Source organism: Thalassophryne amazonica, chromosome 4, assembly GCF_902500255.1.
Source record: "Thalassophryne amazonica chromosome 4, fThaAma1.1, whole genome shotgun sequence".
NCBI lineage: Eukaryota > Metazoa > Chordata > Actinopteri > Batrachoidiformes > Batrachoididae > Thalassophryne > Thalassophryne amazonica.
Window position 1 is genome coordinate 58,073,939 of NC_047106.1, and position 10,481 is coordinate 58,084,419.

At 41.9% G+C, this 10,481-nt stretch overlaps 1 protein-coding gene across 1 annotated transcript in view; it reads right to left on the reverse strand.

Moving 5' to 3' along the window:
• The window catches only part of slc6a4a (solute carrier family 6 member 4a), a 103,438-nt gene extending 97,466 nt beyond the window's left edge, over nucleotides 1-5,972 (reverse strand). The window contains exon 1 of the mRNA XM_034168763.1: nucleotides 5,835-5,972. The gene's annotated coding sequence lies outside the window, so the exon portion shown is untranslated. The remainder of the gene's footprint in view (nucleotides 1-5,834) is intronic.
• Nucleotides 5,973-10,481: the final 4,509 nt, after the last annotated feature.

Consider the following 10,481-nt stretch of genomic DNA (forward strand, 5'->3'; position numbering starts at 1 on the left):
ATCAGCGTACAACATGACACACATACAGTACGGAGCATTTTCCAACATGTTTCAAATATTCAAACAACATCCATATAAGACTTACATAATTCAGTAGTCTGTCTTAAAACCTGAAGCAGAATGTATGGAGCTGATCAGGGCTACAGTGGTGGTCGGATATTTACATAGACTCATCATGGGCATGAAAGTCATGGTAATGTTGGGTTTTTACTGATGTCTTTGAACTGCCTTTTGCCAGGGTGCATGACTGTACAAGCATATATCATTAATCGCTGTTAAAAACAAGAATTGGGTGCCTAAATTTTTAATTTATTTTAGATCTTCTCCCATGCACACAGGGCCAAAATTATACATACAGGCTCAAATATATATACATACGAGGGCTGTCCATAAAGTATAGGTCCTTTTTATTTTTTTCAAAAACTATATGGATTTCATTCATATGGTTTTACGTCAGACATGCTTGAACCCTCGTGCGCATGCGTGAGTTTTTTCCACGCCTGTCGGTGACGTCATTCGCTTGTGAGGCACTCCTTGTGGGAGGAGTCGTCCAGCCCCTCGTCGGAATTCCCTTTGTCTGAGAAGTTGCTGAGAGACTGGTGCTTTGTTTGATCAAAATTTTTTCTAAACCTGTGAGACACATCGAAGTGGACATGGTTCGAAAAATTAAGCTGGTTTTCGGTGAAAATTTTAACGGTGATGAGAGATTTGAGGTGATACTGTCGCTTTAAGGTCTTCCCACGGAGCGAGACGTCGTGCAGCGCTCTCAGGCGCCGTCGTCAGCCTGTTTCAAGCTGAAAACCTTCACATTTCAGGCTCTATTGATCCAGGACGTCGTGAGGAGAACAGAGAAGTTTCAGAAGAAGTCGGTTTCAGCATTTTAACTGGATATTCCACTGTTAAATGAGATTTTTTAATGAAAGACGTGCGGATGGGTCCGCGCGTCGGGACGCAGCCGGCACGGTACGGCGGCACAGGAAAAACACCTCCGTGTTGATAACCATTTGTAAAATCCAGGCGGCTTTTGATGGCTTTCAGTGGAGTGAGTATATGAGAAATGTTTAACAGCGGACATGTTCCAACTGTCCTTAAGGCTTCCAATGGAGGTGTTTTTCCTGTGGCGGAGCATCGCGGCGGCTGCGAGCCTACGCTGCAATCGCCCGCACGTCTTTCATTAAAAAAAATCTCCTTTAACAGTGGAATTCAGGATAAAATGCTGAACCGACTTCTTCTGAAACTTTCTCTGTTCTCTCACGACGTCCTGGATCAATAGAGCCTGAAATGTGGAGGTTTCAGCTTGAAACAGGCTGACGACGGCGCCTGCGAGCGCTGCACGACGTCTCGCTCCGTGGGAAGTCCTTAAAGCGACAGTATCACCTCAAAATCTCTCATCAGCCCGTTAAAATTTTCACCGAAAACCAGCTTAATTTTCGAACCGTGTCCACTTCGATGTGTCTCACAGGTTTAGAAAAATTTTGATCAAACAAAGCGCCAGTCTCTCAGCAACTTCTCAGACAAAGGAATTCCGACAAGGGGCTGGACGACTCCTCCCACAAGGAGTGCTCACAGGCGAATGACGTCACCGACAGGCGTGGAAAAACTCACGCATGCGCACGAGGGTTCAAGCATGTCTGACATAAAAACATATGAATGAAATCCATATAGTTTTTGAAAAAAATAAAAAGGACCTATACTTTATGGACAGCCCTCGTATATTCACTTAAACCTTTAAGTACTGTAAGTGGCACTGAAGATTCTACAGTGTCTTTTAATGTGACAAGGCAGAGGCCTCTTAGCTCCTCATTTGTGGTCATGATTGACTACAACTGGTAGTTTCTCTTTGTCAGCATAAGAAGGATGTGTTTGACAGCACTCATTGGACTGACCAATACTCAGAACAATTGGAAAGTTCAAGGAACTCAGTAAAGATTGAAGAACTGTAGTTTTACAGAAGATGGGAAGGTCTCTTGGTGCCATTTCTAAACAACTGCAGATTCCAAGATCATCAGTTCAAACAATTATACTTGGGTACAAGTGTGTGTGTGTGAGCACACGTGCTCGCACACACACACATACACACAAAACAATTATTTTTGGACTTGTATTTAAAGTTTGTGGTGGATTGTTATGTCAGAGCAGCAGTGATGCACCAAAGCTGGACAAATTTTTGACACGATTTTTTTGCTGGGTGAGGAAGTACACAAAGTCTTTTTTTTTTTAAAGCACACAAAGTCAGTGCAGTGATGCACCAAAATGTAAGTCCATTTTCTGTTGTTTGTAAATTAATATAATATCAAATGACAAGGGTCTATTTTAGCCGTTATGTAAAAGAAATAATGCATTTGGTGAAAGCTGGAACATAACCATCATCTCGGCTTTGCCTTGTTGAATGGTATGTTCCAGCTTTCACCTCATGAAATATTCGTACACCTGAACTCATAAACATTCATATTTGTTTATTATGGAGTAGAAACACTTGATATGACAAGACGGTAGAGCTGATTTCACTCTAGAATAGAGTGTATTTACTCTATTTAGACTGGGACCAAATGTTATCCCAGCAGAGTAATCGGAATCATATTCAAGAAGACTTGAGGCTGTAACTGCTGCCAAATGTGCATCAACAAAGTATTGAGCAAAGGGTGTGAATACTTATGCACATGTGATTTATTCGTTTTTTTTATTTGATTTTAAGACTTTTTTCAGTCATTATGGCGTGTTGTGAGTAGAATTTGAGGGGGAAAAAAAATTCCATCTATTCTGGAATACAGCTGTAATATCATATGATGTAGAAAAAGTGAAGCGCTGTGAATATTTTCTGGATGCACTGTAAGTATGTCAGTTTTCATTACTGCATATTTTATTTCAAAGCCAAAATATTTCACCTTTCAAAAAAACCCAAAAAAACAGTTACATTAATGGCTTTCTATTGTATTAATGAAAGAAAAAATATTTGACGTTGATAGAAATCCCTTTTGACGTGAACTACCAGCTTTTACTTTGTACAAACTGCCAGAGGTTTTTTTTTTACTCATAAAACACAAGTGTTTTGGAAAGGAAAGCAAATGTTGTCAAAACCAAAATAAACGACATGTGCTGAGTGAGCACTGTTTGATTTTTTTCTTCCCATTAAACTCTATCCATCTGAAGTACTCTTTATTTGTTTTTCCCACAAGACATTGAGCTTTACAGCTGCCTCATATCATATCTATCTGCCTCAAAACCTTGAAAATGTGTTTTTTGACAATTATGACATAATTTCATGACATCTTTGTGATATTGTAATGCCACTCATGCTATTTGATTGCAAATGACTTACCGTTGGATATGAGGTTTACATAGTCTCTTTAATATTACAGCCCCATTTACTTCATTTATTTTTTCTTTTTGACTCAAAGAGCAATGAGAAGTTTTGGATTATAAACTCAATTGTATAAGTCTTAGAAAGTTAGACTTATGTAAAGTACTTCATCACGTTGACTAGCTGACACTTGTACTTGGGTTTGCTATCAGTTAAAAGAAAGAAAAAAAAAGCAAAACTGGGTGGAGAGCAGCTAGAGGAAAAACAATATTTTCTGTGGCTTAAGAAACTGTTTCCTTTGCATTATAGAGATAATCAAATACACTGAAAAAAGAGAATAACTGAACCAACTTTAAAAAAAGCATTACAATTGTTAAAACCTGAATGAATTAAATTGTTTGAACTTAAGTTTGTAAGTTAGAGTTGATCTAACTTGCTAATTTAAGTATAACGCTTTTTAAAGTTGGTTCTTCTTTCAGTATTGTTACGCACAGCAGATGGGTCAAATATATGAGAATTCCAGCTAAAATATAGACACTATGTGGTACACAAAAAAGGACAATTTCTACTTTCAATTCTGAGTTGAAATATATTCAAGTTGAATTAAGTTGTATTTTCAAGGCAACAAGTGAACTTTCATTTCCAAGTTAAACTATCTTGAAATGTTTTAACAATTTATTGGTTGTTGAGATATCCTTGTAAATGTGTCTTTCAAACTACATTTTTGACTACCTTGACTTTGATTGATCTGCTCCAAAAGTTAGTCAGCTGGAGATACTGACCTAAAGAATATTCTTATGAAGTTTGGAGAAAATCTGCCCACCTGTTTCAGACTTATTTTGGACACAGACATACAAGAGATTACAACTGCAGTATCAGTTAGTACAGGGCACTGAGTCAGATGACTCGGCTGCAGATCAAAAACAACAATAGCAGTAAAATGCACTGGCCATTATGAGACATTTCCTGTTCCATTCTATTATTTATCCAATAAAATAACATTAAGGTGCAATAGTAGAGAATCTTGAATCTACGACTGGACTGGGTTGCTTGACGTGAGGACGTTTCTCTTCAAATCGCAAACGCAAATCCCAGTGGAGGAGTTTAAGTATCTCAGGGTCTTGTTCACGAGTGAGGGATGGATGGAGCGTGAGATCGATAGACGGATCGTTGCAGCATCTGCAGTGATGCGGTCGCTGTATCGGACCGTCGTGGTGAAGAGAGAGCTGAGTAGGGGGGCAAAGCTCTCGATTTACTGATCTGCGTTCCGATCCTCACCTATGGTCATGAGATTTGGCTCATGATCGAAAGAACGAGATCGCGGGTACAAGCGGCCGAGATGAGTTTCCTCCGCGGGGTGGCTGGGCGCTCCCTTAGAGATAGGGTGAGGAGCTCGGTCACTCGGGAGGAGCTCGGAGTCGAGCCGCTGCTCCTCCATGTCGAAAGGAGTCAGTTGAGGTGGCTCGGGCATCTTTTCCGGATGCCCCCTGGACGCCTCGCTGGAGAGGTGTTCCGGGCACGTCCCATTGGGAGGAGGCCCCGGGGAAGACCCAGGACACGCTGGAGGGACTACATCTCTCGGCTGGCTTGGGAACGCCTTGGGGTTCCCTCGGAGGAGCTGGGGGAGGTGTGTGTGGATCGGGAGGTCTGGGCGGCTTTGCTTGAGCTGCTGCCCCTGCGACCCGACTCCAGATAAAGCGGAAGAAAATGGATGGCTGGATGGATCTTCTTCTCTACAAGAGTCAAGACAGAAGTCAGACTACCACAGCAAGAATTTTAGCTGAGGAAGCTTCTGCGATTTGAAGCGAAACGTCCTTGCGTCAAGCAACCCAATCCAGTCGAAGATTCAAGCTTCTCTACTATGGAAACCACCTGGATAACTGAGAGCCTACACAGAAACATTAAGGTGCAATCTACCTGCCATATGTACAACTCACAGGTTTCACAGAATGTAAAAAAAAAAAAATTACCCGAAACAAATAAACTCCCATTTGAGTGTCCAAGCCCAGCTAAGGGCTGACCCGCTGTTAGCAGAGGGTTTGGTTTGATGTGCCAAAGTGAGCAGCAGGAGCCGACCTGTCGAACCCTGTGAGAGCTGCTTTGAAGCAGCTTTCATGAAAACACAATTCAAATTTGCCGACACACGCAACTGTTTGTTATGAGATCGAGAGATTTAGCACAATAAGAATGTGGCTTAAACCACAAATCTGAATGTTTTTCATTTCCTCCATAAATCTGAAAGATTACAAGATTACAATTATTTTAAATCCCTAAATGTTAGATCAGTGAATGTCTGTTAAGAGATGTATTATTATTAAATACAATTCTCTTTGCAAAGTTTACAATAACATTACCTTTAACCCACAGAAAAAAGTTGCCCCATAAGTTTATATCAGCGGTCCGTGTTTTGTACACGTGCACAGTGACGGTGGTGGATATGTAGCCGAGGGGCTGTAACACTAATTGTGTATCTGTGATGCTGGTGCTGCTGATAAAATTCGAGAATATAAAAAGAGAGGAAGTGTGGTCTTACCTTAGTATTTTTAGCTGAACAGATTTCGTTGTCCATGAGCGTCTGGTCATCTAATGTCTGAGGCGTCAACGTCTAAACCCAATCACAGAAATCACACATGCCTGGTCTTAGAGCGGCCCGTATTCTGCTGTGCCTGGTTTAACACACAAACACACACACACTCCAGCATGCACACTCCCGCTCATGCACACACTGAGTCTGTGTAAAGGATCCTTGCCCATAATCCAAAACTCCTTGATGCATATTTATAAGAAGGCCGAAGTGGAAGAAGAGAGCAATGCATCTAAAAAATAAGTTACAAGAAATATTGAAAAGCAGCGTGGTGAAATCCAGCTAGTGCATTATGTCATATGAGAGGCAGAGTGATTATGTACATAGAGTCCCAGCCTGCCTGTGACCTTTGCTAACCCATTTACAACCACCTGTAGTCGACGGTGCCAAAAGGCTCCATGCCAGCTCCAGCAGACTTAGTCTTCATGAAGGTGTGTGAGGGAAGCGTAAGACTTGGAAGACACAAATAGCCCAGGTCATCTCTGCATTGAAGGGTCATATTACAGAATGTTTACTTTTTATGTTTTCAATACCCATAATGCTGTGGCTACACATGTAGAAACTATCAAAATCTTGGTCAAGGAAGCTTCATTTTAGATTTTTATATGGACTGCATGTCATCCAAAAAATGTCTGTATGCGATGAAAGAGTTGGCTTGTAGACACATTCACTTATCTCAGCAGTGACATTCATGTTTCCGGGTACTTGGCCTTTGGAATCGGCAACCATACTTTGGAAGAGCTTATGGAATTATGAGATCACTGGACAGAGGTGTTTCACAACCCCAGTATCTTTGCAGAACAACAAAGGTTCAAGTCTTTAGGGTCCTGGTGCTTCCTGTCTTATTGTTTGATCGGTGTTTGAAGATCAAGTAAATTGGCGCTCACCATCGCCACCTTTACAGTGCCTGCCTCCGCCGAAGCCCCATCCAACCCATAAATGCATACAGGGTTGGGGTGTGGGAAAGATCAAGGCTGAACACCTCCACCTATCTTAAAGTTATCAAGCTAACATGCAAGGTTAACTGGGTTTGGGAGTTTGAATAGTGCATATTTTTGTGGACCGGATCATACCCGGTGCCATGAGGGGGCGTTTGGGGGCAACGCCCCCTCACGCCATCAACCCCGCCCCCTCGGATGTGAGCGTTATCAAAAATAAAAAAAAAAAGAAAGAAAAAGAAATACTGGAAAATATAGCAAAATATTAGTTATTCAATAATATCACGTATTTAACAAATAAACCAAATTAATTAACTAAAGTAATTAATTTTAAAACAAATGGATATGGCGTGTGTCTGTGTTCAAGCGATTTGATAGGTTGAGGGTTGCGCTTGTCAGTGCGGCAGAGGGCAAGGATCCTGAGTCCAGTGATTATGGCAAGGTGGATGAACTAAAGCATGCTCGATTTATTCAAGCAGTGTCAGAGCTGGAGTTCCTGGGATTCGTCAAGTCCACCAAGCAAAAGGCAGATCATGCAGCACGACTCACTTGGGGAGGGTGTTAATGCTGCGTTTACACATAACGACAAGTCACGAATGCCACGAAGTACACATTCTTGGCCGCTGATCACGAATGTGATGATTCGGGGCAGAGGCGTCAGGTGTCCTCAGGAACTGCTGCAACCTGTTACCACACGTTACGATTAATGGCACGTGTTGCTGGAGAATTATCAGGAACCATTACGCACGGTCAAGAATAGTGTCCCGTGTTGTTGTGCGCTATTGCGCGTAACAGCGCATCGTTAAGTTCTGTCACGTTGTGAACGAGGTGAATTGTCTCGACACACACACACCCATATTCATCCAACCGAATTCAGATCGTTCCAGTTTTTCAGAACAACTTTGTGACTGCATGCATAGTTGGGCTCTGTTCTATGGAGTGGCGCACATGCCCAATTGCGCTGTGTTTGCGCTTGTGATGGAGGGCTGTATGTGGGGTTAATCTACTGTCTCGTGTCGTTTCTCAGATCAGTTGTTGGTTTGGTTTTATGGTGTGCAGGAGATTACTTGACCGAGGGTCTATACATTCAAATAATTAAAAAATAATCACTCTTTACTCTTACTCAGCCAGTCTCTTACAACGGTGTAGCCTAAATACATGAGCTTTACAGGAGCGCACCCAATTCATTACTCACGCTCAGAGGCACGTCCCCTCTGGTGCGCACTTTTTTGGGGGGGGGCGACCCCGCACCCTGTGATAAACTCATCCCCCCCTTAATATTTTTTTTCTGGCGCCGGGCTTGGACCGGATGCTGGCTCTAATAATGGGTGATTTGGGTAAAGATATTAAAAACTATGACTGGCATATAGCTGTGGCACTATCAGTGTGGCTAATGCTATCTCGGTATAGAGGGTTTTCAATCACGTGACCGATTTGCTACAGGACAGGTGCCGTCTCCATTCTGGATTACAAGGAGGCTGGCGTGTGATAGAAAAATGGAGAGAATGTCCGGTTATTATGATGCTTTAAATGCTTGAGATAAAGCTATTTAACGTGATAAATGTGTAGCAGTTGGATCAGTGGATCCGTATCTTATACCAGATAGTGAATTTAGTGTTGAGTATCACACTGCGATATTGTGAACTAGGAAGCTGCCGACCAGGTCAGCCTCGCCGGCCAAATGCACGTAGCGTATCACAGCGGCCACCGCGTCATAATCCAGAATGGCCACGGGACACAAAATGACGTGACCCATACGTCACATGAAACCCTCTTTTGATATGTGCTAGTTAGTGCTAACATACAGATTAAATAATAATAAAATTTCACTCATCCAAAAGACTTACACCGACTTCTCAGATGATTCATTAGCACAATTAACCATAGCGTAAGCCATATTATCTCAGATACTGGAAATGAAATGCTTAGAAAGGAGCTAGCGGCCACCCGCTAGTGGCATGCTACATAGCAGCTAGAAACATGGACAGCACTTGTCAAATTCTCCCTACCACATATAGAAAAAATTGACACAGATTATTGCTTTGTCAACATCCAATTTTTCCTTTTTCCTTCAGCCAGTTGAATTTCCCACCCCATTGGTTACAGTGCTTGAAATCCACTTTTTTTTTTTTTTTTTTTTACATGGGTCTACGAGAAAGCCATGCAAGTTTATCAGATTTTGCAAATGTGACCATAGGGTTGGAGAGGAAATGAGGTCAAGTTAGCCATCTCAACAGGACCACTGTGTTTTGGACACGGGACAATGAAGCAGTTAGCACTGCTGGCTGTTAGCAGTGCCTAAGCTAACTGTTTTATTGACTGTGGCTGCACTAATGAAACACTCAAGAAACACAAATGTGGCCATGGCAATCAGATGTTTAATGACCATCATGCATAACTTTGCATGTATTGGATGTATTTTTAAGACTGGGTGCAAAAGTTAGAGCACAGCTGCAAAAACTGCTCACTGTAAATCTCTTCAAAATGAGGAACATAGTAATAATATGCCCCCTGGTGGCCTGGATGTCTACACGTGGTAGGGATAACTGGCCAAGCCCCTAATTATGCAAAACATAATGGTTTAAAATTACTTAAACTGAGGTTATTATAAAAATTCACAGCCTGCACAGTTGCCATGAAAAGGAAAACTAGCCATATAGACCAAAACCTCTTTCAAGGAGGTGATGGTCTAGTGGTTAAGTGTGGAGCTTGAGACCAGAGGATCCTTGGATCAAAACCCCTTGTTGCTCCTGGTGTGTAGTGAGCGCCTTGTATGGCAGCACCCTGACATCAGAGTGAATGTGAGGCACTATTGTAAAGTGCATTGAGTTTCTGATGCAGATGGAAAAGCGCAACATAACTGCAGTCCATTTACCATTTGTACCTGGCTGTGAACATTTTTATTTCTGCTGTACAGTTGGACATTTTATGATGGGTTTTATAGGGATCAACTCTCCTTTGAAGCCAGCCTCAAGTGGCTGTTTGAGGAACTGCAGGTTTTGGCCCTTCCTCATTTACTTCATTTTATTTGTCTTCACCAAAGTTTGTCATTTGACTTTTACTGAAATGCCTGTTGAGCATTTTTGGCTACAAATCTTAATGTTTTTAGTGTGCCTCACGAATTACATTAGCTTGGTGGAGAGATACATAATGTGACTCCTTTAATATACAATCATTATGTTCGGTTTCTTGCTGTAGCCAAGCTCATTCTTGTCAAAGGCCAGACTGTACGAGTGTTTAACGTCATTCCAATCAGCATCAGACAAATCAGGTTAATCCTTGCAACACACACATTCAAACACAATGCACACAGAGAAACACACACAAAAACATGAAAAGGAGGAAGAGGAAAAGGGGGAAGGGAGTGTGGTTCAACAGCAGGCTAATTCCTTCTGTCAAATGCTGACATTTGGAAATGGAAATGATCATGAGACTCCTTTTTGATGTCTAGATCAAGATGAGGAAAACCGGTCCAAGCCTTCACAATTCTTCTGTTCTGCATTCATGCTATGAAACATAGTGCCCTCTTCAAATTATACAGTGAGGAAAATAAGTATTTGAGCACCCTGCGGTTTTGCAAGTTATCCCACTTAGAAATCATGGAGGGGTCTGAAATCTTCATCTCAGGTGCATGTCCACTGTGAGAGACATAATCTAA